This window comes from Corvus hawaiiensis, chromosome 11 (assembly GCF_020740725.1).
Source record: "Corvus hawaiiensis isolate bCorHaw1 chromosome 11, bCorHaw1.pri.cur, whole genome shotgun sequence".
NCBI classification, from domain to species: Eukaryota; Metazoa; Chordata; class Aves; order Passeriformes; family Corvidae; genus Corvus; species Corvus hawaiiensis.
Genome location: NC_063223.1, coordinates 8,722,498 through 8,746,769, shown reverse-complemented (window position 1 = coordinate 8,746,769; position 24,272 = coordinate 8,722,498). Strand labels below are relative to the sequence as shown.

General features: G+C 42.4%; 1 protein-coding gene across 4 annotated transcripts in view; it reads left to right on the top strand.

Moving 5' to 3' along the window:
• The window catches only part of SLC25A26 (solute carrier family 25 member 26), an 87,604-nt gene that overhangs the window by 19,806 nt on the left and 43,526 nt on the right, over positions 1–24,272 (top strand). The window lies entirely within an intron of this gene.

Sequence of the window (24,272 nt, the reverse complement as noted above, 5' to 3'; positions counted from 1 at the left end):
AAGTGGTTGATACGCTGTGTGGACTGAGGGCAGATTATAAAAGAAGTAGAAAAACCTACTCCCAGTCTAAAATTGTTTCAGTATCAGATCCCAGGAGGTCATCTTCTGACAAAGCAGAAGTTGCATCATGTATGTGTACCTCAAATAGAGAGATCAGGCTTGGTTCCTAGGAAAACAAAATCACAGAAAGGTTTGGGTTGGAAGGGACCTTAAAACCCGTCTTGTTCCATCCCTGCCTTCCACTATCCCAGGTTGCTCCAAGTCCCATCCAACCCGGCCTTGAACAGTTCCAGGGATGGAGCAGCCCCAGCTTCTCTGGGCAGCCTGTGCCAGGGCCTCAGTGTTCCTCACAGGGAGGAATTCTTTCCTGGCATGTAACTGGACACAGGCCCTGTTGTCCAGGAAGGGCTCTCTATGTGACATGTTTGATGCGGTGTGTGTGGGTTTGTCTTCTCCTTACATAACTCGAGTGAATAAAGTAGGTTTGGATCTTCCCCTTTTGGTTTAAACACAGGCTCAGGTCTGTTGTCTGTGTTGCCATTGATAATAAAGCCAGTTGCAGAGGCCTTTTAATCTTCATTCAATAGCTTTGCTTTTAAAAGCCTTTCTTCATGCTGAAAACTGTTTTCAGGACAGTTATGTTGGCCAGCTCTTGTTACAAGTACAGAATAAAGATGGGTATTACCTAAAATAAGAAACACCAAACTTAGTGTTCCTTAAAGTGCTGGCAAATGCTAATGCACTGCGGTCTATTTTAGCAGTTTTGAGTGTTTAAAAAATTAGTTATTTGTGCAGAGATGACACCTGCTTTTCCGAAATGTAACCCCCACCATAGCTTTGTCCTGTACTTATTTTCTGGCTCACTAAACGTGTTATTTACTCAGATTTCATTTGCAGACGGGCAAAAAGGGCCAGTGAATACGAATCATTTTGATTTCTCTGAGGGGTTCTGAATAAATGAATAAATTTAGATCCCATTGACTACAGATTTTGCATACTAACAGGTAGATAAAGCACATGGTTGCTACTGTGTGCTATTCTCCTTAAAATTTGTTTTGACATATGTCAGGGTGGTAATTAATTTGCAGACCATATTCATGGCAGAGTGTGTGACCCTGCTGAGATAACTTTGTTTACTCAAAATGGCAACACTTTGTTGGAAATTTAATGGGGGTCCTCTCCATTATGTATATCATAAAAGATCCTTCAGAACTGATTTCAGTTGAAGTATTGCTTTTTGGGAGAATCTGTCCAATAGAATGAGAAATAAATGATTACCAAATGAAATGTGCTTTCTCTTCAAAATGAGATAAATCGTAAGTGATGTTTAAAAAGAAAAAAAATCTTTGAATTTAACACTGTTAAGACTGATGCATTTTTCTAACACCAAATTTTGTAAAGCAATGTCCAGTTGACTAACAACAGCTTTTTGCACCTTCAGCTGGAGCTGTTGTAAGCCTGACATTTAGTCATGGTATTTTTCCTTCTCTTTGAGTACACTTCTTCCTTTAGGGGAAGTCTTTATTTTCAGATAAAAATCTATATTAATTCATTATTGGACACATTGTAGCGGGTTGAGTTTGAAACCGGGCAGAAACACCAATTAAATGTAGTGGTTTTGATTCAAAATATTCATTATTTACTTATTTTCCTTCTGTGAGATAAGAATTAGGAGAAAAGCAAAGCAGGCCACAAACCTTAAACAGTTGCAGTACAATGAAAGAGCTTTATTACTAACAGAATTAAAAGTAAAGAGAAAACAAAACAAAATTAAAGTAAATTCCCCCCCCCCCCCCTTCTTTCCAGCACTTCTCTCCTTTTATCCAGCTCACACAAGGGATAACAGAACATGGGATGTTAGTCAGTGTTGCAGTTCTTGAAAAGTCTCTCTCTTATGCTTAAGGAAAAAAGGGTTTTCCTTCAGTTGCACGTGGATCCCACCGCTGCCACCAATAGCAGACCCGCCCGGAAACAAACAGTCTGCTATGTGTAGAACATCTCTCCCATGAAGAATTTCACAGTTCTTTCACACTACAGAACATGGGCCATCACATGGGGTTATTCATCTTTTTAAGGATAAGTTATTTTGGCCTGCACACAGAGGCTTTCCTTCGCCACAAGTCTCTAACAGCCTCTTACTACTTCTATATAGCCTGGCATAGGCACTCTTCACAAACTTCATAGGCACACGTTGATTCTCCACCCCCCCCCCCCCCCATGTTCTTCAAATGGATTAAAGAGACAAACAGTTTGTGGTATTACAGTTTCTTACCACGGCATGCAAGAAGGTTTCTTTTAAGCTGCGCGCCAGAATCGCGGCACCGCCCTCTTTTCTCCTGTCGCCATGCTCAGCTCCGTCCCACAGGACTCACTTCTCTTTCTCTCTGACTCTGAAGCCGCCATGTTGAAGGGTGTTCTTGTTCGGGCTTTACGGTGGGGAAAGCCTCGCTCCCTCTGTGCTGCTGGCTGCGTGGTGTCCTCTTCAGTTCAGCACGGAGTGTGCTGGCTGCAGACAGGAGGCTCTGCCGGCTCCCGCTGGCTCCGCCGGCTCCGCATGGAGAGGAGAGGGACCCGCCTGTCCCCAGAAGCCGCGCTGGATGGGTTTAGCTGTGAGCAGTCCATGGCTGGTTTTAGCTGCCTGCGGCTCTGGGACAGTCCCCCTCAGTGACCCAGGGTCCGTGCCGCAGCGATGGGAAAGGGGGAAAGGGGCAGTGGCCCCGGCCCAGCGGGGCCGAGAGGCTCGGAGCCCCCCCACCTTCCAGCAGGCGAGCTCCGACCATAAGGGGAAATCCCGCCTTTCCGTGCGGTTTAAATATGTAAATTGTGAGAAGCATAATTGGTCTTAAAGACTGTCCATCAACTCAGGGTCAACCCAACACATTCCACCCCTCGCTTCTTAAAATTTACATATCCAAAAGTTACTTAAAATAGCAAAACCAGAGCTAAAAGAAAACAAATTACATAAACCTCCACCCCTAGAATTTTTACCACTACTACAAAGCAAATTTCTTCTATTATTCTACTTAATTTTATAACTTTCTACTTGCTTTGCTTATTATTTTCTCCTAATTAGTCTTCATCTCACAGCGCTCATTAATTGCCCGCATTCTCCACCATAAATGTAGCGGGTTGAGTTTGAAACCGGGCAGAAACACCAATTAAATGTAGTGGTTTTGATTCAAAATATTCATTATTTACTTATTTTCCTTCTGTGAGATAAGAATTAGGAGAAAAGCAAAGCAGGCCACAAACCTTAAACAGTTGCAGTACAATGAAAGAGCTTTATTACTAACAGAATTAAAAGTAAAGAGAAAACAAAACAAAATTAAAGTAAATTCCCCCCCCCCCCCCTTCTTTCCAGCACTTCTCTCCTTTTATCCAGCTCACACAAGGGATAACAGAACATGGGATGTTAGTCAGTGTTGCAGTTCTTGAAAAGTCTCTCTCTTATGCTTAAGGAAAAAAGGGTTTTCCTTCAGTTGCACGTGGATCCCACCGCTGCCACCAATAGCAGACCCGCCCGGAAACAAACAGTCTGCTATGTGTAGAACATCTCTCCCATGAAGAATTTCACAGTTCTTTCACACTACAGAACATGGGCCATCACATGGGGTTATTCATCTTTTTAAGGATAAGTTATTTTGGCCTGCACACAGAGGCTTTCCTTCGCCACAAGTCTCTAACAGCCTCTTACTACTTCTATATAGCCTGGCATAGGCACTCTTCACAAACTTCATAGGCACACGTTGATTCTCCACCCCCCCCCCCCCCCATGTTCTTCAAATGGATTAAAGAGACAAACAGTTTGTGGTATTACAGTTTCTTACCACGGCATGCAAGAAGGTTTCTTTTAAGCTGCGCGCCAGAATCGCGGCACCCGCCCTCTTTTCTCCTGTCGCCATGCTCAGCTCCGTCCCACAGGACTCACTTCTCTTTCTCTCTGACTCTGAAGCCGCCATGTTGAAGGGTGTTCTTGTTCGGGCTTTACGGTGGGGAAAGCCTCGCTCCCTCTGTGCTGCTGGCTGCGTGGTGTCCTCTTCAGTTCAGCACGGAGTGTGCTGGCTGCAGACAGGAGGCTCTGCCGGCTCCCGCTGGCTCCGCCGGCTCCGCATGGAGAGGAGAGGGACCCGCCTGTCCCCAGAAGCCGCGCTGGATGGGTTTAGCTGTGAGCAGTCCATGGCTGGTTTTAGCTGCCTGCGGCTCTGGGACAGTCCCCCTCAGTGACCCAGGGTCCGTGCCGCAGCGATGGGAAAGGGGGAAAGGGGCAGTGGCCCCGGCCCAGCGGGGCCGAGAGGCTCGGAGCCCCCCCACCTTCCAGCAGGCGAGCTCCGACCATAAGGGGAAATCCCGCCTTTCCGTGCGGTTTAAATATGTAAATTGTGAGAAGCATAATTGGTCTTAAAGACTGTCCATCAACTCAGGGTCAACCCAACACATTCCACCCCTCGCTTCTTAAAATTTACATATCCAAAAGTTACTTAAAATAGCAAAACCAGAGCTAAAAGAAAACAAATTACATAAACCTCCACCCCTAGAATTTTTACCACTACTACAAAGCAAATTTCTTCTATTATTCTACTTAATTTTATAACTTTCTACTTGCTTTGCTTATTATTTTCTCCTAATTAGTCTTCATCTCACAGCGCTCATTAATTGCCCGCATTCTCCACCATAAATGTAGCGGGTTGAGTTTGAAACCGGGCAGAAACACCAATTAAATGTAGTGGTTTTGATTCAAAATATTCATTATTTACTTATTTTCCTTCTGTGAGATAAGAATTAGGAGAAAAGCAAAGCAGGCCACAAACCTTAAACAGTTGCAGTACAATGAAAGAGCTTTATTACTAACAGAATTAAAAGTAAAGAGAAAACAAAACAAAATTAAAGTAAATTCCCCCCCCCCCCCCCTTCTTTCCAGCACTTCTCTCCTTTTATCCAGCTCACACAAGGGATAACAGAACATGGGATGTTAGTCAGTGTTGCAGTTCTTGAAAAGTCTCTCTCTTATGCTTAAGGAAAAAAGGGTTTTCCTTCAGTTGCACGTGGATCCCACCGCTGCCACCAATAGCAGACCCGCCCGGAAACAAACAGTCTGCTATGTGTAGAACATCTCTCCCATGAAGAATTTCACAGTTCTTTCACACTACAGAACATGGGCCATCACATGGGGTTATTCATCTTTTTAAGGATAAGTTATTTTGGCCTGCACACAGAGGCTTTCCTTCGCCACAAGTCTCTAACAGCCTCTTACTACTTCTATATAGCCTGGCATAGGCACTCTTCACAAACTTCATAGGCACACGTTGATTCTCCACCCCCCCCCCCCCCCATGTTCTTCAAATGGATTAAAGAGACAAACAGTTTGTGGTATTACAGTTTCTTACCACGGCATGCAAGAAGGTTTCTTTTAAGCTGCGCGCCAGAATCGCGGCACCGCCCTCTTTTCTCCTGTCGCCATGCTCAGCTCCGTCCCACAGGACTCACTTCTCTTTCTCTCTGACTCTGAAGCCGCCATGTTGAAGGGTGTTCTTGTTCGGGCTTTACGGTGGGGAAAGCCTCGCTCCCTCTGTGCTGCTGGCTGCGTGGTGTCCTCTTCAGTTCAGCACGGAGTGTGCTGGCTGCAGACAGGAGGCTCTGCCGGCTCCCGCTGGCTCCGCCGGCTCCGCATGGAGAGGAGAGGGACCCGCCTGTCCCCAGAAGCCGCGCTGGATGGGTTTAGCTGTGAGCAGTCCATGGCTGGTTTTAGCTGCCTGCGGCTCTGGGACAGTCCCCCTCAGTGACCCAGGGTCCGTGCCGCAGCGATGGGAAAGGGGGAAAGGGGCAGTGGCCCCGGCCCAGCGGGGCCGAGAGGCTCGGAGCCCCCCCACCTTCCAGCAGGCGAGCTCCGACCATAAGGGGAAATCCCGCCTTTCCGTGCGGTTTAAATATGTAAATTGTGAGAAGCATAATTGGTCTTAAAGACTGTCCATCAACTCAGGGTCAACCCAACACACACATCCAGGTAGCTCCATAGCATATATAGGCTGATACTTAATTCCAGCTGACTTTTATATTTACAAGGTTTGTTTACATGCTTTGATTCTCTACCTACACAAAACCCTTTGTTTAGTTATAGTGGAGAGGGAATTTTTGGGTAGAGGGTCTTCAATACATGATTTTTCATTAAAAAAAAATTGGAAGACGTTGGGAATATTGATGCTTTTCAGATGATGATATTCTGGTGCTGGCAAAGTTCTTGAGCTAGAATTTAAGAAAAGTTAATTTTAGCTGTTGCATTGGGATAAAGTTTTGTGTATTATATCAAGCAGATTTCTGGGCAGAGATCTGCTTGGCAGCTGACTGAATTTTGGTGAAAATAAGTCTGTTTATAAATGGAGTGTGGTGTGGAAGCCTCATCTTCTTGCCTTAGCATAGCAGATCTCTTCAGGACAGCCTTACTCCGCTCCATGTAATTGGCTTTAGCTGCTGTGCTGGTGCAAGGTAGTTGTTTCATCCTTCATTTTTGATTCTCACTCTTACTTATCCCCTTTATCTTCTCAGAATGCTTTCTGAGCAGATGGATATTAGAAGAGAAAGAAGGTGGCTAAATATGTAATGCTTTTGGAAATAACTTTGAGTGAACCTCCAGGCTTGAAAGTTTTGACTGTGACTCTTTTCACCTTTTTGGTGCCTCTTCTCTCACATCTCCATTACATTTTGGTCTTTACATCTTCCTTTGATGTAGTTACACTGAACTAATCCTAAAATGGAAAGGGAGGTGAGGTACAGTGCATCATCTTGTTGCAGTAGAAGCCTGAAAGAGACATCTGTGCTCCAAGAGGAAGGCTTTTGTAATAAAGCACAAAGTGGAGTATGGTTATTAGGTTGCTCAATGAGACTTTGAATAAATGGCAGAAATCAGAGGCTGTGAAATGATGTGGAATTCCCATGATGTCATTTCCAAAGCAAATCCAAGTGAGAATTGCCCCTTCCTATGACTGTAGTGTACCAGTGTGCACCAGTGTGGAACTGGATCTATGCTACTAAGATCAGTCAAATGAACAGGTAAATTTATTCACATTTTCCACAGCAGAGACAAGTTAACTGGTAAAATTTCCAGCCATTGCATAATAAGGCAGGAGCAGACTATAAATCCACTGTAAATCCTTTAGAATTCCTAAATGGGAATGGAGTTCTGCTGCTGAGATCTTATATAAGCAATGGAGCCAGATTTTTAATTCCTGCGTAATTCATTTTATTAACTTATGACCAAGTAGAACATCTGTTAAAATTCCATAATGTTCAGTTCATGGGAAAAAGAAAGAAACCCCTGAGTTCCCATTGAGCTCTTCCATTTCGTTAATGTTGCAGGACTCCAGATGTCTTAGAGGACGTTATTAGAAATGAGGGGACAGCACAAAAGAAAAGGAAGTGCTCTGTCCAGTTTCCCTGTGTACAATGAGTTACTTCACTGGCATATCTGTGTGCAGGTTGCAGCTTCACAGTAAATCTGGTGTCCCCTCTGTCCTGAATTACCATGGTTTGGAGAAGTGAGCGAGTCCAAAGTGGGTGTTCTGTGTGCTTTTAATACAGTTTGTCACTTGTAAAAAATATTACAGAAGGACTGGCCTCTAGCTTGGAAGTAGATTCAAAAGGAACTAAATTAATATTGAACTTTCTTAAAGACAAGGAGGATGGAGAATGACTGGCTCTCTGTAACTCACAGATGTCTTGGAAAGAGACTGAGTCACTTTCAAACGTCAGTCTGTGCAGGTAGCCCTGGCTGAGCTTGTCCTCTGAGTAGACTTTTCTGAGACAATTCAAACTCTGCTTGTGTTGGCTTCCATTCAGGTGGAGGTGGCAATGATGCTTTACTTGAGAATGTTGTTTCAGAACTCAGAGCTCTGAGTTTGAAAGGAAACCACTGACAAACTTGACCCCACTTGGGTACCACATGCTGCTGGCCTTGCTTTAGGTAAGATAGCTGAGTTGCCACTTTGGGGAGTTCCAGTTCTCTAAGTTAGTGCAGCTGTGGGTTGGTTTGGGGGGTCTGTGTTTGTGTTTTTCCCTTTAGTATATGCAAGGCAGAGCCCTGAATGGATAAAGGCAGCTGCTGCTGTCTTGGGGGGGAGAGAGTGATACAATAACTTTGGGAGGAGAAGGACAGCCAGTTCAAAGTGTGCTGTTGCATTAGTGAGTGGCAGCAGTGTGACAAACAGCAGCAAGTTCCAGAGAGCCAAGGAGAAACATCATCTCCTGAGGAGGAGGTACTGCTTGTTGTATGTGTTCCGCAGAACTGCTGTTCTTTTACGAGGTGTGTCCCAAAAGGGCTGGGGAGTACCTGCAGTGCAGCCTTTGCGGATGAGGAAGGAGCTAAAAGTGAAAAAAACAACAACAAAAAACGCTCTTCTTAAACAACTTACTGCCTGGGAGGGGGAAACTAAAGCAACTAGCAGCAAAATGGGCCTTAAAGGCACACCTGCATGTATTTTCCTAATTTTAAAGGAATGAAATTTTTAAAAAATCAAATTGTTGGTGAACAAAGGATGTTGAGGGGGGTTTGTATGAAAATGTAAAACCCAGCTGAGATATGTTGACCCTATTGACTGAGGGTTGGAGGGGATTTCTGAGGGCTGAGCTCGATAGGGCACACTGCAAACAGGGAACCCAGTTTGTTTATCCATTTAAGGTAGTTTTGCATGCTTTTCTTTTGTTAGGACATCTTTATATAAATATCCTGTTCTCTGAGCTGTTAGAGGGGTTTTTTAAAGTTTATCTCTGTTGCTGTAGGACAGAAAGAATGCTATTAATACATTCTTTCACTTGCACAATTAAAACTTTGATCTTTTGTCATTCTCTGTGTATTACAGAGCAGATGTCGATAGAAATAGGCAAACAGGACACTATCTTAATACAATATTTGGAAAAATAAACATCCTCCTTAGTGAAATATGTGCACTATCTGTCTTTTGTTACCTTCTGAAAAACTGAGCTGGCTGTATGTTATTTTGTGACTCTAGATAGGTTAGGTTTAACCAGAAATTTGCCAGGCAGGAACTCTAACGCTGGTTTTGACTCTTACTGAGCAGCCAGCATTTCTTTGGCTTGGGTGTTTCCATATAGAGCATCAGCAGTCTCATGAAAGGGATGGGGGCTGTAAAATGGATTAACGAGCATTGTGGAAAATTGTGCAGAGCTTATGTGACTTCATGATTAATGGGAGGAAGTTGAAGAATAAGTCCCTGCTTCCCATTGTAACATCTCTTTGTCTTGGAAAGCCCATCACTGGAGTTGTATCAGCTCTTGTATCATTCCAGGTATCAGTATTCAAGGAGTTTTCATTTTGAGGGGGCTGTGAGGGTTAAAGGTAATTCTTGAGGGGTAGGAGCAGGAGACAAGTCCGTGCTCTGGGCTAAGGCCTCAGGCACACCCTAGCTTGTGACCTGGAACACCAATAAATGGGTAAAATGAATAACTCTGCTGCTGTAGGTTGTGCTCATTACCTTCTCCCTGCAAATGCTGGAATAGTACTTGCAGATGAAAATGGAGATCTCACAAAGCAGTTGTAAATGACTTTTACAGACTACAAAATAACCCTGGTTTTCCTGATTTACCAGTTGTGGGAAGTAGGTTTTGTGACACGCCTGAATGGCGGACAGAATCCTAAAGCAAATTCCTTGAAGTTTGGGGTCAAGGAATGGGGTTTTTTTGGCTTTTTTTGGTCAGGCATGTTTACAACCAAGATGTTCTGGTTGAACACTCTCTTTCTCAGGCCAGGTGCAGTATCCGTATAGATTGGCCAGAAGCAGAATTCAGCTATCCTTGGTGCCATGGATGTGCTGTTTACCAATGGAGCACACAGTTACTGCATCTCTCTGACATCAGTGGGTATATTCAGATGAAAAGAATTCCATATATGCGGAGTATTTCTGTATTTTGAAAGCTACAGCCTCGCATCTGGGGTCTTTGAACAGAAAAACCCTTGGAAAGCCATGTGCACTAAAAGGATGGTGTGTGATGTGATAATGCAAATTCTTTCCAGCTGAATGTGTGTGCAAGCAGAGTCTTGCAGGAAGCATGTCCTGCTCCAGGCTTCCAACAAAGATACCATTTCCATACATTCTCAAAGCAGCTTACTAAAGTGTTTCTGCAAATGCAGCCTTCATGGTGTAGGAATGTGTTTTGTGGGTGGGTAGCAGCACTGTGGGCAAGAACAAGTTGGGAAGAAAAGAATACTGTGAAGAAAAAGTTCTGGTTTTCTTTGTGCCGTGATATTTTTGTTTCTTTTGTTGATTTGTTTTTGTTTTTTAAATAACCTAGGAACTCTATTTGCTTTACTGATTGCTTTGATTTTTACATTTTTCGCAATGGTTTGAATTTTTGGCTGAGTGGTGGCTTTTAGTTTTAATTCCTTAGCTGCATTCCAACATGGGCAACTATATTTTGCCTGTCTAAATTCTTTCTGTAGGTCTCAGTTCCTGTTTTGCTAAGTTGTAGAGTAATCCTGCTGATGGCTGGAGGGTTGCTAGGCTGTATGTGGTGAAGGCCATGTTTCGTTGGTGCATGAAGCAACTTCTCTGTAAGTGTGCTCAAGAGGGTAATTCTCTAATCCTAGGAAGATATATATGTATAGGGCATCTATTTATATAAAATATGTACAAATATACACGTGGATGCTTCTGTATGTAAAATATGGTATTGCTTTTAATAATTTCTTGTCAAGGGTCTTGGACTCTCTGAAGCAACTAGGCCTGTAAATGTGTGTGGTTGGTCTGGAACAGCAAGCAATTTAGCAATTTCCTGAAAGTACAGGACTGTTTTTCAAGGATGAAATTCTTGCCTGAAGTAGACCAAAACATGATTTTACAGTGGAAGACTTTCACTTGCAGGATCATACTGCTGTCAATATTAATAGCACTTACCTGTTTTTTATACTTAGGCTACTATTATCTGGTTTCTCTGCACCTGCTAAAACCAGAAGCACAGTTAAAAGCATCAGCAATCCAAGAACTGAATCTGTAACCCAAAGATTATGGTGAAAGTGTGAAAAAGAAACCAGATCTATGGCAGAGAGATTATGTAATTTATCAATTATGCTAATGATTGGAAGAATGGCTAGAAAGGCACTTGTGAGAGTGTGCCACAAGAACAGTTCTTCCAAGTGCTTAAGACACATCATGCTTCAATTATTTCGAAAGACTACCTGCTTATTATCTAGCAGGCAATAGGAATTGATCCCACTGTTTTGAGTGCAGGAGAAGTGCCCCTCAAAAGAGAAAATATTGAAAGCCATACCTCTCTTCAGGATATTTTAAGGGCCAGAATTGGCTGGTTTTAGCGGATGGAATAAATGCAACAGCTTTTAGCTTGGTCAAAGGGGAATCTCGGGAGTGCGGCAGGAATTCATCCTTGCAGTAAACATTTTGGGCAGGAAAAGCGAAATACGCGGATTGGCGTCCCTCCGTGGCTGTGGCACTTCCCGCGCTCGGACAGCAGAGGGCAGCAGCGCCCGCCGTGCGGAGCAGCGCCCCGGGAGAGCCGCGCAGCGAGCGCGGGGCGAGGCCGCGGATCCTGGAGCTGGTGCTTTAACCCCGACCCCTGGCAAAGGGAACTCCGCATTGCAGGTGGTGTTGATTTCATTCTGGGAACCAGCCCTGTTGAATTTCCGAGGACTAACTTGTGTGAGGAGATAGAGGGAGGTTTAGCTTTTATGGGTTCCTATTTTTTAGCTTTGACGAGGTTTTCATTTGATATGAATGGATTGTATAAGGTCTGTAGCATTCCCCGTGTGTTCTTGCCCCATGGAGTAATGCTCATGTGCCATGAAGAAGAGGAAGGAGGATGTCTGATCCCAACACCTGTGCTGAGACTTCACGGGCTGTGTAATCAGCTATTTCAAATTTTACTTCACCATCAGTTTCTGTTAGTATTCTGCATTTCTTTAGCTCATGTGTTTCTAAGAAAAATACAATTAAATGTATATTTTTTGGGATAATGTGGTGTGCACCCTAATTTGAAAATCTCATGTCACTTCTTAGTGACAATGTAGTTGGAAAGGCATATGGGAGGTGGAGCAGGGTGGTAACATGATTTTCAGAATTTTTATAGAAACTTAGGCAAAGCAGGCCTGGTGTGTGTACTGCAGATGGAAATAGTGCTATTAAACCAGGCTCTTATCTCACTTTTATTTTTTCTGTTAATTTTATAGAAGCCAATAAAGAGTAAGTGCTGCACATTTTCTTTTTATGTTGGTTGAATATGTGAAAATTGTGTTCTTGCTTTTCAAAGCCAGCAGGTCTAGAGTTTGGTGTGAATGTTTTGGCATCGCTCTGCAATGCTTGGGTCCCTCTGCCAGATCTGGCTATCCCAGGCTTGAATCTTTTCCAGTTAAAGGCTGCTGGTGATGCACAATATGTGACATGGATAGATTTCTGTCCTGAGGAGACTGAGGCATCTCAATGCTCTTTCAGATAGAGCAAAGCCTCAAAAAGAGAGAGAATCATAAGCCAGGATACTAGCCCTACTTTCCCATGGGAGAACAGCCAGTACATTGTATTCTGTGTTTGCATTTGGCATTGTACAGTCTCTTAATGTAAAAGAGAGGGACAAATAAAGAAGGTTCCATGACTATCAGAATAAATAATATGCTGGTACTTCAGTGGGAGGTTATTTGCTCCCTTTTTGCTTTTGCTGATATGAAATCCTGAAGTGCAATAAAACATTTTAGGAGGCTCATAAAATATAAGACCATAAGGTACTTAACTGAATCTTATCTTGCTGACTTTAATGTACTGAATGCCAGCTAAAGCAAAATTTAGCCCATTATTAATTTTACCAGTGGCTACATCCCTTACAGCTTTTGGGTGGATGTTTCTTACCCCTTTTTCTCCAACCTTCCCAGCATTTTGCCTAATGGCCTGTGCAGCTGTGCTGCTGATATCTTTTCTATTTCTGGAAATGACCCATGCAGTTAGGTCAGTTTGTTTTAGCCTCACTTCTTGTTGCTGAAGTAGAATAGCACATTTCCCCTAACTGCATGAAAGCCAAGGTAGACAATCTTGATAAATATGATTAATGGGCCTCTCTACTTTGCTCTGCAGCTGAAGGCTTCCTGTGATTCTGTGTCAGCTGGGCAACAGCTCCCCAAACCAACCTTTACATAGAAAGTATGTCTCACGTTCAATTATGTTGTTAAAGGTATTTTTATTCCCAGGTTTTGCTGTAGGAAAGTCTTTGCAATTGAAATACAGTAATAAGAGTCTGAAGACATATTATTGGCAGGAAAAGCAGTTCATAAATATTGGTGAGTTTGGATTTCTTAACTCAGTCCTGTTACCTAGAGGTTTGTTTATTATGTTTCCCAAGACGGAATTTAAATCTGGGGCTAGCGAGGTGTTGAATTCCTTGTCCTGATCAGCAGGACAGGAACTATTATAGGAGATAGTGACAAGTGGTGGCAGCTTTGAGTCGATTATAAGTTGTCAGTACTTGGGATGTATTTGTAAGTTACTGTTACGTTTATCTCCCGTAATGTGACTTAAACGTGGTATTCCTAGAATTCGACAGAAGATACTTTCTGAAGTATTGTCAGAAGGAAAACCAAATCAGTATCGTATTATCTTGGTGAAAAATGTTATCTAGAGACTCCAGCAGTTACTCAATTGCTCCTTCACAAATGGAATTAAAGAATATGGTGGGGGAAATACCCATAAAATAAAATGTGTGATTGGTATTAAGGAGCACTGAGCTTGCACCTCTCTGTTAATCAGCAAGCACTCAAATTTGTGAGGATATTCTGCAAGCTGTCCTTAAAATTCAGAGCCCCCTGCACGTGGGAATTGCTGGCTGCGACACGGGCTGGATCCATCCAGCTTTCCTGGTGACTGTTCTGCCATTGTAATTGCAGAACAGCAGCACTCTCAATAATTGAGTACAAGCCTTAATAGCAAATAATCCTCTTCAAGTTGTTCCCCCTCCACTGCAATCAGAGGAGAGCTTTGTTAAGGCATTAAGTAACAAATTAGCTACTAAATACTGGTAATAACCTATTTCCCAAAGATTGCTTTTTAATTATAGCCTAAGCTGTGTGATTCCTGAAATCACTTCTCTGGCAAACCAGTGTTTGTGATAATTTCCAACCACAGTAAGTAACTGGCAAAAAAAAGTAGTTTTTAAGTCTCTACTGCTATCTGAACAGATTTTGCTTCTATATTCCTGCCTGCAGAAATACTTTATCAGTGTTTCTTTTCACTGCTGTTAGTATTTCAATTTAACTGTATTAGGCTGCTGTGAAATTATTGTTTTAGTTTTACTTCCACGTACAATATGTGGCTTCATTAGATTTTTAGATAGTGTAGATATTTTTTTCACTTAACCATTACAAGAAACTTTTCCTGTGAGGGAGGAGGAATTAACCACTTTATTTTTTTATGTATTAGTTAATGCAAACTATTTATTTTGCTAATCCGTGTTGCAATAACTAATTAGAAAAGTAAATTAGGTTTAAGCTTTGGCAAGAAGGGATTTTTTTTTGGTATATTGATTGTTTTCTTCCCCAGATTTCAGTAAAGGCTGCATGTCTTCTAATATATCATTCCATTTCCCTTCAAACCCGACTTTTTTATAAGGGAGCACAGCCATCAAAATTGGCAAGCATTAAGCTTGATAATTAGTTCAATATAGTGACCAATTCTGTGAATTACAAGTTCAAAGCAACACATGGACATGGATGAAATCAGATTTTGGCATTTCTCACTTAGATTGTTTCAGGACCCTGCTGGAGCTTCTTTGATCTGTAAATAACAACTGTGGTTCAGTGTCTTACTTAAAATACATCAAACGCATTCATGGCTTTTGCTTTTACATGTAGATCTGACTTCTAGTTACAGTTTTGGATCAGACTAATAAAACTGTTTATGTTTTGAGATTTCCTAGAGAAAGCTACCAAAGATAGCTCTACTCATTCTTTATATTTTAAGAAAAGCAGCAAAGACTTTTCTGGTGTGGTGTGCACCCCAGACTACATCAACAGATGCTTTGTGAAGTCAAAAGTGACCATTTCCTGTCGTGCAGATCCTCTAACAACCTGTTGGCAATGGGTGTCTTCTTCTTCTCTTTCAGCTAAAACAAGTGAGCCAAGGGTTTATTTTCGCTGTGCTATGTGGTAATCTCATTTCCCTGCTGTATCTTGCACAGACCAGTGTTTTTGCTAGTTCTGAACTTTTTTGGGGGTTTGGACGGTGCTGTGCAGACAAGTAGCTGGAGATGACCAGTCAGGCTCTATTTGCTACTCCTTAGAGATACACACAGGTGCTGACCTAGTTCAGTAAGAGTAACTGCACTACCTCAGGCTTATCAGTTGGTTATAAAAGAGCTGTATGATTTCTTGGTAGCAAAGGAATGTGGGGAATTATGACTTCCTAGCGTTTTACCATCACCTTTCCAGCTGAGTAACTCCATTCCTCTAATTTGACTCCCAGTGTTTGGCTTAGAAAAGTTCAGCATCCAGGGGTGGTGCAATGGGGTTTTTCTGCTCCAGAGTTCTGTAATTGCCTGAGTTCCACGCAAACAGAGTAATGTGAGCTTTGGGGTCTACTGAGGTAGAAAGTTCTTCTCCTATACAACCCATAATATACAACTCAGTGAAAATTCACTGCAACCCTCCAGCCCCCCCAAAAATCATAAGCCTGAAACTTAGCTGAAAGACAAGCTTCTTGTCTAAGCATCCCTGTCCCTTCTCTGGTTATACTCCCTTGATACCTCACACGTGGAGCTTTTATTTCTGTGGGTGGCAGGAGACAAAACCCAAGCAGGCAGGTCAGATTTTGCCTGATGGCATTAGCCCTGTGTTCTGTCCAGTATCTTGTCTCTCCTTGGGACCAGCTGTGGAATCCTCAGGAAAGGCAGGAGGTAGGAAAGGTGCCCTGCTGTGTCTCAGGCTCACAGCTGGCAGCTGTTACAAGACAAGCATTCAACCTCCCTTCAGTGAGTCCTTGTTCTTACCAGCACCCCTGACAAAAATGACTGTAGAAATAAGGACTACAAATCCTAAACTTTCACATTAACCCTTTTAAATGGATGCAGCTGGCTTAGAGTCTTCTTACACCAATGATTGATATTTTGCGGGGGAGGCAGCTTATATTTATTATATGGGAAAACAAATTCTCCTTCCTAGTTATTCCCCATCTATCTTTCCCTTCAAGACTCTGCTCCAAAACACGCTTATTTCTCTATCCTGCCTTGCAAAACATCATCTTACACAGATAAACTTTGAGTCTCTGAGGGCCAAATCATGCTCCCATCACTGTTCTCCTGCTGACTTCCCTCTCAGCAGAGTTGTGGGCTGACAAGTTGGGTCAAAACTCAAGCCCTGTGTGGCAGAGGCTTCTGCAGGGTGGCTGCATGATGGTCTCTTACCTTTGTTGCAAAATCTTTTGAAAATTGCAGCTCATTGTCCAGAAATCATAACCAGAAGAACATCTAACACAGTTGTGGGTAGACAAGATGTTTCAGAAAGAAATTCTCACCATGAAAATTCTTGGCAGCTTTGGCACAGCTTCATCCCACACCTGTCATGCTTGGCAGAGGTTTTCACTTCTGTATCAGGGCAGGTAAAAAAGCTGTACACATCCAAAACACCCTGAGTTATATAGGTATAGTGTGACATTCCCCAGTGTATTTATCTTTTTAGTACTCTGAAAAATATGCCCATTTTCTGAGTGCTTACACTCCATCCTAAAGTAATGAGTAGGAATTCCGTTTTGGATTCACAGCTCTGTCACCAATGCTCTCTTACTGTTTTTTCACTTTTCTTGTAAGTCTAGATATGTGTTTAATTTGTTAATTTTGAATTTTGGATGGTTGAGAGATGCTTACTCTGAATATTTAATGGTACTAACTGTTATTTTGAGAGCATGTAGTGCCAGAAGGAATGCAATTAGAAACTAAGCCCAGGAATTTCTGTGGCAGGTCAGGCACTTCTGGCCTCAGCTGTCATTGACTGGAAGAAGAATAAAGCTCACAGTGCCTCTGCAGATCACTGAAGCATCCCCTTCCTTGGTGTTATGATACAGGTCATACAGTCTGTTGAGAGACAATATGAATGTGCCTGGTGGATAAATGTTCTCTGGGTAAACTGGGATGTTACTGGTTCTTCTCACCTTTTATGATGCACATGTCTCAGACTGCTGTGAATATGTGAAGTATGAGCTGCTTTGAAAAAACAGAAATGTGCATACATCTAACAACCATGGAAAAAATGTCTGAGGCATGAACTGGATGCTGTGGTGCAAACACCAGCCAGCAAAAGAGCCCTGATGTGTTTGTTTTCATTCCTGTACTTTTGAGAGCCTATTTCATGATTGTTGATGCTTGATGCAGAATTTTAGGAGGGTGTTTGAAGAAGGCAGTGTAGTTGTGTGGCTTAAGAGGATGGTGAACCACCATGGCCTCCATGACTGAGGGCAAACTCACCTTCCCTAGGTAGTCCAGATTCCTGTGAAAGAAAATAAATGACGGAAAACAACAATTTGAGATGAATTTTGAAGACATAGTTAAATCTAAATTCTTCAGATTGGCAAACCATGGGGAGAGAATTCTGCCCAAGTTCCCACTGGGCTGTGCCTCGTTCAGAGGAGTGAAAGGCAAGATACAAAAAATCTTTAGTTCTTTGTTTTACTCTAATATTGGAGTCAATGTGTTGCACAGATCCGCGGGTCAGGTGAACATAAATTGTGCAGTTGGAATTTATCCGGGCATTAAGTTAACCTCTGACTCACCCCACAGTGGTACAGCATTACAAATGTAGTCTTCAAGGAAGGATGAACAAATTTCCTAAGCCACTGGGCACAAACAAAACCTTCAAAACCAGCCAAGAATACCTCCTTGTTCCACTGTTCGTCACCCCTCATGCCCTGGGATGTATTTATTGTGGCTAACACTAGGAAAATGCAATCTGTCTGTTTGTGCTCCAAGTGACTCAAGGTACCTCTCCTTGCTTTGTCCAGCTCATATTTAGTTCTGTGTTCTTTAAAAGATTTCCAGACCGCCAAGTGTGATGAATCTTAGCTCAGCATATGAATCTCAGTGGTTTGACAAATTAACCTCTTTTGTTAATGTACTTCAGCAGAAGGGAGCATAAAGAAGGGAATGCAAAAGCATGGTTTTCTTGACAGTCTCAGCTGTTTAGGAATTAACTAATTCAGGCCACAGGAATCTTGTTTATTACTGAGGCACCTGAAAAGAATGTCCTCTCACCTGTGATTTTATTTTACCTTCATGCTCTCCCAAACCCCACCAGACACACAGAGCTCCCACTAACAGTGGGAGCTTAGAACTTCCAGAAACAAATAAAGCTCAGGTATATGAGTTGGAAATGGATCTTGTCTTTGTAAGGGAACTACAACTACTCTTATTTCTTTTCCTAAGAAAAGAATTTCCTTTTTCTGGATTTCCCCCCTGTTTTGAATTTAGAAAGGGAGCAGAGCTGAGTAGTAGTGGTAGGAAGAAGCCAACTCAAGGGTCCTGTACGAACTTTGTCCTAAGAAGCTAACTGGAAAATCCTTCATGGGTTATGGGGCAGACACTAAACATGGGACTTCATGCTGAGGTTCATGTTTGACCTCTTAGTCCCCTTGGAAGTGATGATCTTGGAAGAAGATGGCCTAGAATGACTTGAAGTATTTATTTTCCAAAGGTCCCTGAATTGCCAAAGTTTACTGTAACAAAATACTGTGTATTTAAAGAGAATGCCTTCTTTTTGAGGAGGAATGTGACCTTGATTAAATTATTTCTATTTTAAATCAACTTTAAGGTCCCTGGAACCTCTGAAGTTCTCAGCAGCTGTTCCTCAGATGTCTCCTGGTCTGTTGGCCTCACAGATTTCCCTATCTCCTTGGGAGGACTAAGGACTCTGAACATCCTAAACAGCCAGAGAGAACATTTTGTGGCCAAGAAAGACTCAGTGGTGCCCTGAGCTCAGGAAAGCACTCTGTAAATGGTCTCCAGAGCTTCCCCACAGAGGCTGTGTGTTAGAGAACCCTGCTAAAGAGCACTTCAGCCTCAATAGTTGTACACTGATTCCCAAACACTGGATCTTCTTTCTGCTGCCAATCTTTCTTTTGTGCTTTATGTTTCCTTTGAGAGCAGAATGCAGGCAGAATCTCTTCAGCTCTTGCTTTGCTCTTTAATCCAGCACCACAAACCAGAAATCCTCAGGGTTTAAGCAGCTTCACCATTTATTTACACAGGTCTGCAGCAGCTTTTTGTTTTCTTTGTTGTTTCATCTGTGGTTTCCCCCCCCCCGCTGTGCTTTGGATGGTTCTGTGTTTGTAGGAAATTCTGGAATTCTGTTCAGCTGCCTGCACGCAGCCTCCCTGTGCATTCACCTCATCACCTCTGCACATGGTGCAGGACAGGACCAGCATCCTGCTCCCAAAGCCATGCTACCTTTTCTTTACTGAAGTAGTTCTGCAAACAGCACAGCCACAGTTTCCTACAGATCTGTACCCACAGCACCTCTGCTTCCCTATTGTGCTGACTCAAGCTCTGCTTTTGTGGCCCCAAAACTGCCTCCTCCAGCCCTGAGCTGTTGGTTGAGCAGATGGTAACAGATGCTGGGCACTTCCCCAGGTGCTGGTTGCCAGCCCACTGGTTGCCTGGCCAGCAACACCAACAGCTGTTGACTCTTTCTGCAGTCTTTCCTGCAAAGTGGGGTTGCCAAATTGAGACTCTTGGCTCAACCAAGATGCTTACAGATGTGTTTGAGATTTTTATTTGATGTTCACATAAGTTTTAGGAGCTCTGTGTTTGCTGCTGTCTTATTTGCCTAAAATCAGATGATGAGTTCAAAAGCTAAGGAGGGGGGGAAAAGAAGGCAATTTGTGCACCACTTCAATAGCAAAGCAGTCTGAAAATGGAGCTCTGTACAGTCAGAGACATGATGTCAATAAATATCCTATTGAATGGCTCATGTTCCATTACTTATCAGTACAGTAGTGAAATAATTAATTTTTGGAGAGAGATTATTAGCACATGGTATAGATGGAAACTTAGTACTGATGAAGTATCATTATCCAAACTAAAAGTTTATTATCCAGACATTGTGTAGTTGCAGCTGATGGAAGGCAAAACCCAACAAGGCCAGTGAAATTTGGATCAGGACCATGTAATAGTCTTACTAATAGGCAAAGGCATTGGGTGTTACCATATTAACAAAATATTGCCATTTATTGTGTGTCAGGTACCCATTGAAAATACATGGGCTGCAGTCCAAATACCTGTGGAGATTAACAAGTTGAAGTTTAGTTCAGGGCACTCCTGAAACCACTAAGGTATGAAAAATGATGAATACTTGTTTGTACAAAGTGTCCTCAGACTTCATCAGGGCAGATGTCCTTTCAGGAGTTGTTATAGGTAGTCTGTGAGTAACCAAACCATGATGCACATCTGAGGCACCACTTTCCTTCTCCTGCTAAATATGAGACTTTTAATTGAAGATTTAGTTATGGAATTTTGTCTGTATGAGCAGAATTCCGTAGTTTATTATAGTGAAATGCCTGAAATAGCAAAAAAAAAAAAAAAAAAAAAAAAAACTTATAAAGGAGGATCAAGGAGTTTAAAACCAAGATATTAGAATTGCATGGTGTTGCGTGTGCATTGGGTTGTGGCCTTTACCCACTGAGAATCAGACTTACAAATGATGTGTGCTTGCAGATGTGGAGCTTTTCCTTTGTTGGTTTATTTACAATTAATTGTATCCATACCAGATAACTGTCACAGGTACTTGAATGGGCTTAGAAATCTTTTTTTGAAGAGATATCTGGTACTTTGCTGCTTTTAAGCTTTAGCACAGTCAGTTGGGTTTTATGTAAATCTGTCAATGTCATTTCCACCACTGGTGATCTTATTTCTGACTGCAAGCACTACTATTTAATTCTGTCAAAGGTGTTTCTGTAATTAAATTTATAGTGCAGCTTAATAACAGTTCAGAGAGCATAAAACTTCCAATGTGTTTTAGTTCTATTTGAAAATGGATACCCAGGCTACATTTTTGATCAGAAACAGTAAAATTGGATAGCGTTTTGTGACCCTAAAGCTTTTCTGTTCAATCACACCTTGACATTCCATGTCACTGGGTTGGAAAAGATTTTTGTACAAGAGGGTTTTGAAGTGTTTTAATACATTGAGAAAAAAATCCCAATGAAACAGAACTGTTGGCATTTCTGTGTATCAAGAGCTGTTCTGCTCTCCAAGCTCCTGTTAACTTCAATGTGAAGTGCTTGACTGAGATGTTTGCAGGGTCAGGCTGCTTCCAGGCATGGAGATGGAAGATATCCTGGTCTCCTTACTTGATGCAGCATCTTGAATTATCAAGAAGTTACTAGTACCTTGTCTCTCTCCTTCTTGTATTTTTTCACGAGAATAACCAGGAGGTAAAAGAAATGTTGCATAGCAAAGAAATGATTAAATAGTCCTTTGACAGTAAAGAAATTGCAGCATTAGAAAATCCTATTGACCAAAAGTATTTTTCAGGTTTTAGGAACTAAAGTATCATGAATATGGACATAGTACAAATGCCCAGATGCCACAACTTGAATAAATTTTTTAATCAAGGATACAGGTGTATTTTTGGATGAAAGAATGCAGCACTGAGCGCTGCTTCCTTTTTAGCCTGAGCTTTACCCCAATATATCCTTTAATGCCTGTGTTCTGACTAACAGAAAACCTTTGATTACCAGTGCCTATAAAGAGCAGATGGTATCTTCTGACTGTGTTTTAATATGAGTATGGATTGAGACTGTGCATATTTTAAATCAACTGTGTCTGTAAACTCCATTCAATGTTACCTGTGCTTTGAAGAACTTCAGATATTTAATATGTCTACAGACATCCCATAAATTCTTACTCACACCACCTGCTTCCATGTGCAAAGTTCCTGCTGTTACAAGTAGAGCTTTGATGAATATTTCGATTGCACTATAAAGTTCTTTCTTTCAAAGATATGGATTTTCCTCATGGAAAAAGCTTTGTTTCTGTTCAGAAACACAAGGAGAAAAGGACTATCTTATGTCTGCAGCTCTCTGTTGTTGCAAGGGGGGTGGGAATGAATAGTTATTCCTAGAGCTGTAAAGAGCAGAAGATAAAGGATCCTATTACCCCAAAAGATTGGTCAAAAAACCAAATTTAGTCTGTGCTTTAGATTTTTGGTACTAAAGCCATCTCTTCCCATAGTTCTGACATGATTGCAATATTACTCTGTGTTTGTGACGTGCTTGTTAATCTTGTGACCTTCCCTCCCTGCTCTCCTCCACCTTTCCAACCATCCATCGGAAGTATCAGGAACCTGGCTGGACTTTCTTTGTTTTCCCTCTCCAGGAATCATCTATTTAGAATGAGATAGACTTTTACATATGCAGCTGTGTGAAACTCCAGCACCCTTTCCTGAAATGGGATGCTTTAGTGCCTCGTTAATACCAGCTAGAAATCCTGCTTTACAGCATTACATCAACAGGAGCAAGGTGGAAACACAAGTGGAAACACTGGGCTGGGGGCTGAGGTTCTCAGTAGTGCTTTTGAGTGTTGTTCCCATCTTTGTAAAGCTGCAGGGCTCTTGGGAGAACTGTGTGCCCCATATCTGGACAGGAGGTTTATAGAGCTTTAATCAGTTATCTCCTTCTCTCTTCTCTTCTCTCTTCTCTTCTCTCTTCTCTCTTCTCTCTTCTCTCTTCTCTTCTCTTCTCTCTTCTCTCTTCTCTTCTCTCCTCTCTTCTCTTCTCTCCTCTCTCTTCTCTTCTCTCTTCTCTTCTCTCTTCTCTTCTCTCTTCTCTTCTCTCTTCTCTTCTCTCTTCTCTTCTCTCTTCTCTTCTCTCTTCTCTCTTCTCTTCTCTTCTCTTCTCTTCTCTTCTCTCTTCTCTTCTCTTCTCTTCTCTCTTCTCTCTTCTCTTCTCTCCTCTCTTCTCTTCTCTCCTCTCTCTTCTCTTCTCTCTTCTCTTCTCTCTTCTCTTCTCTCTTCTCTTCTCTCTTCTCTTCTCTTCTCTCTTCTCTTCTCTCTTCTCTTCTCTTTTCTTCTCTTCTCTCTTCTCTTCTCTCTTCTCTCTTCTCTTCTCTCTTCTCTCCCCTCCCCTCCCCTCCCCTCCCCTCCCCTGCCCTCCCCTCCCCTGCCCTGCCCTGCCGTCCCCTCCCCTCTCTCCAGTAGAGAGCCATTTGATCAGAGTTGACTTTGTGAGGTCTCCCCTAGAACTTCCTGGTTCTTGGATGACACTTGGAAGATGTCATCATTTAATGGTTTAATTTTATCCTGGAGCATTTGGGTTCCATGGAAATCTCTGGTATGTGTGTACATACACCCCTGTAAGAGGAAAGCTGAGATCTTGCAGCTGTTAAAGATTGTTTGTGTTACAGTGTTAGGGTCTGACCTTTCACCATCCTGATAGAGGGCTCTACAAGAAACCTGGATCACGTACATGCTGTTTTAGGCTTCAAAACCAAACTGGGAATTTGCAGATGTAATATGAATGTTCCCTGTGTTGCTGGAGAATAAGATCCACAGGTGAGATGTATTCTTAAAGAAAATGCTTATCCAGGTTTTTTCCTTCAGGGAATTTATGCTTCTGAATGCAGCAGTAATTGTGAATGGAAAGGGGTTGTGTTCTCAGGTGGACCTCACGTGTGTTCCCATTGCGCATCTGAGCTGGCACATTATGTTTGGGTCCTTCAGCCACTGCTGTAGTATGAATAATCCACAGAAAACTGATCAAAAGCGAAGCCTAACTGTTTTACTGACTGTCCTCTTGGCAAAAGGTTATCTTTGAGCTGATGACCTTCTAGTCCAATGGACAAGATGAAGGGCTACCATTTTTCCCAGATGTCAGATGCAGAGAGATTGAGTGCTTCGCCTGAGGTTATGCTCTGAACTTCCTATGCAGTTGGGGAATTCTCCTCATTGCCAGAGCAGTTTCAGAAATGAAAGACCATCCTGCTGCCTCACTTAAGGGTTTTTGTTGTGGACTAACAGTTGAGCACACACGTGGCATTTTGCAGCACACTGAGGGTGAAACTGTCACACTGGCTGACTCTGCTAATGATCTACTCTGAAATTCAATGTACGTGTGTGGGGACTTCTCTCCTGTTCACTTTTGAGCCTCAGATAGCAAAGTCCTGTAGCTCAAGCTCCTGCACCACAGCGAGCCTCAGGCTCCACAGGCTTGCACAGACTCTTAGGGCTGTACTTGTTTCCCACAATTTTCTGCGTGTTTGTCTTTAAACGAACCATGAAATGATTCAGTGCCCGCATG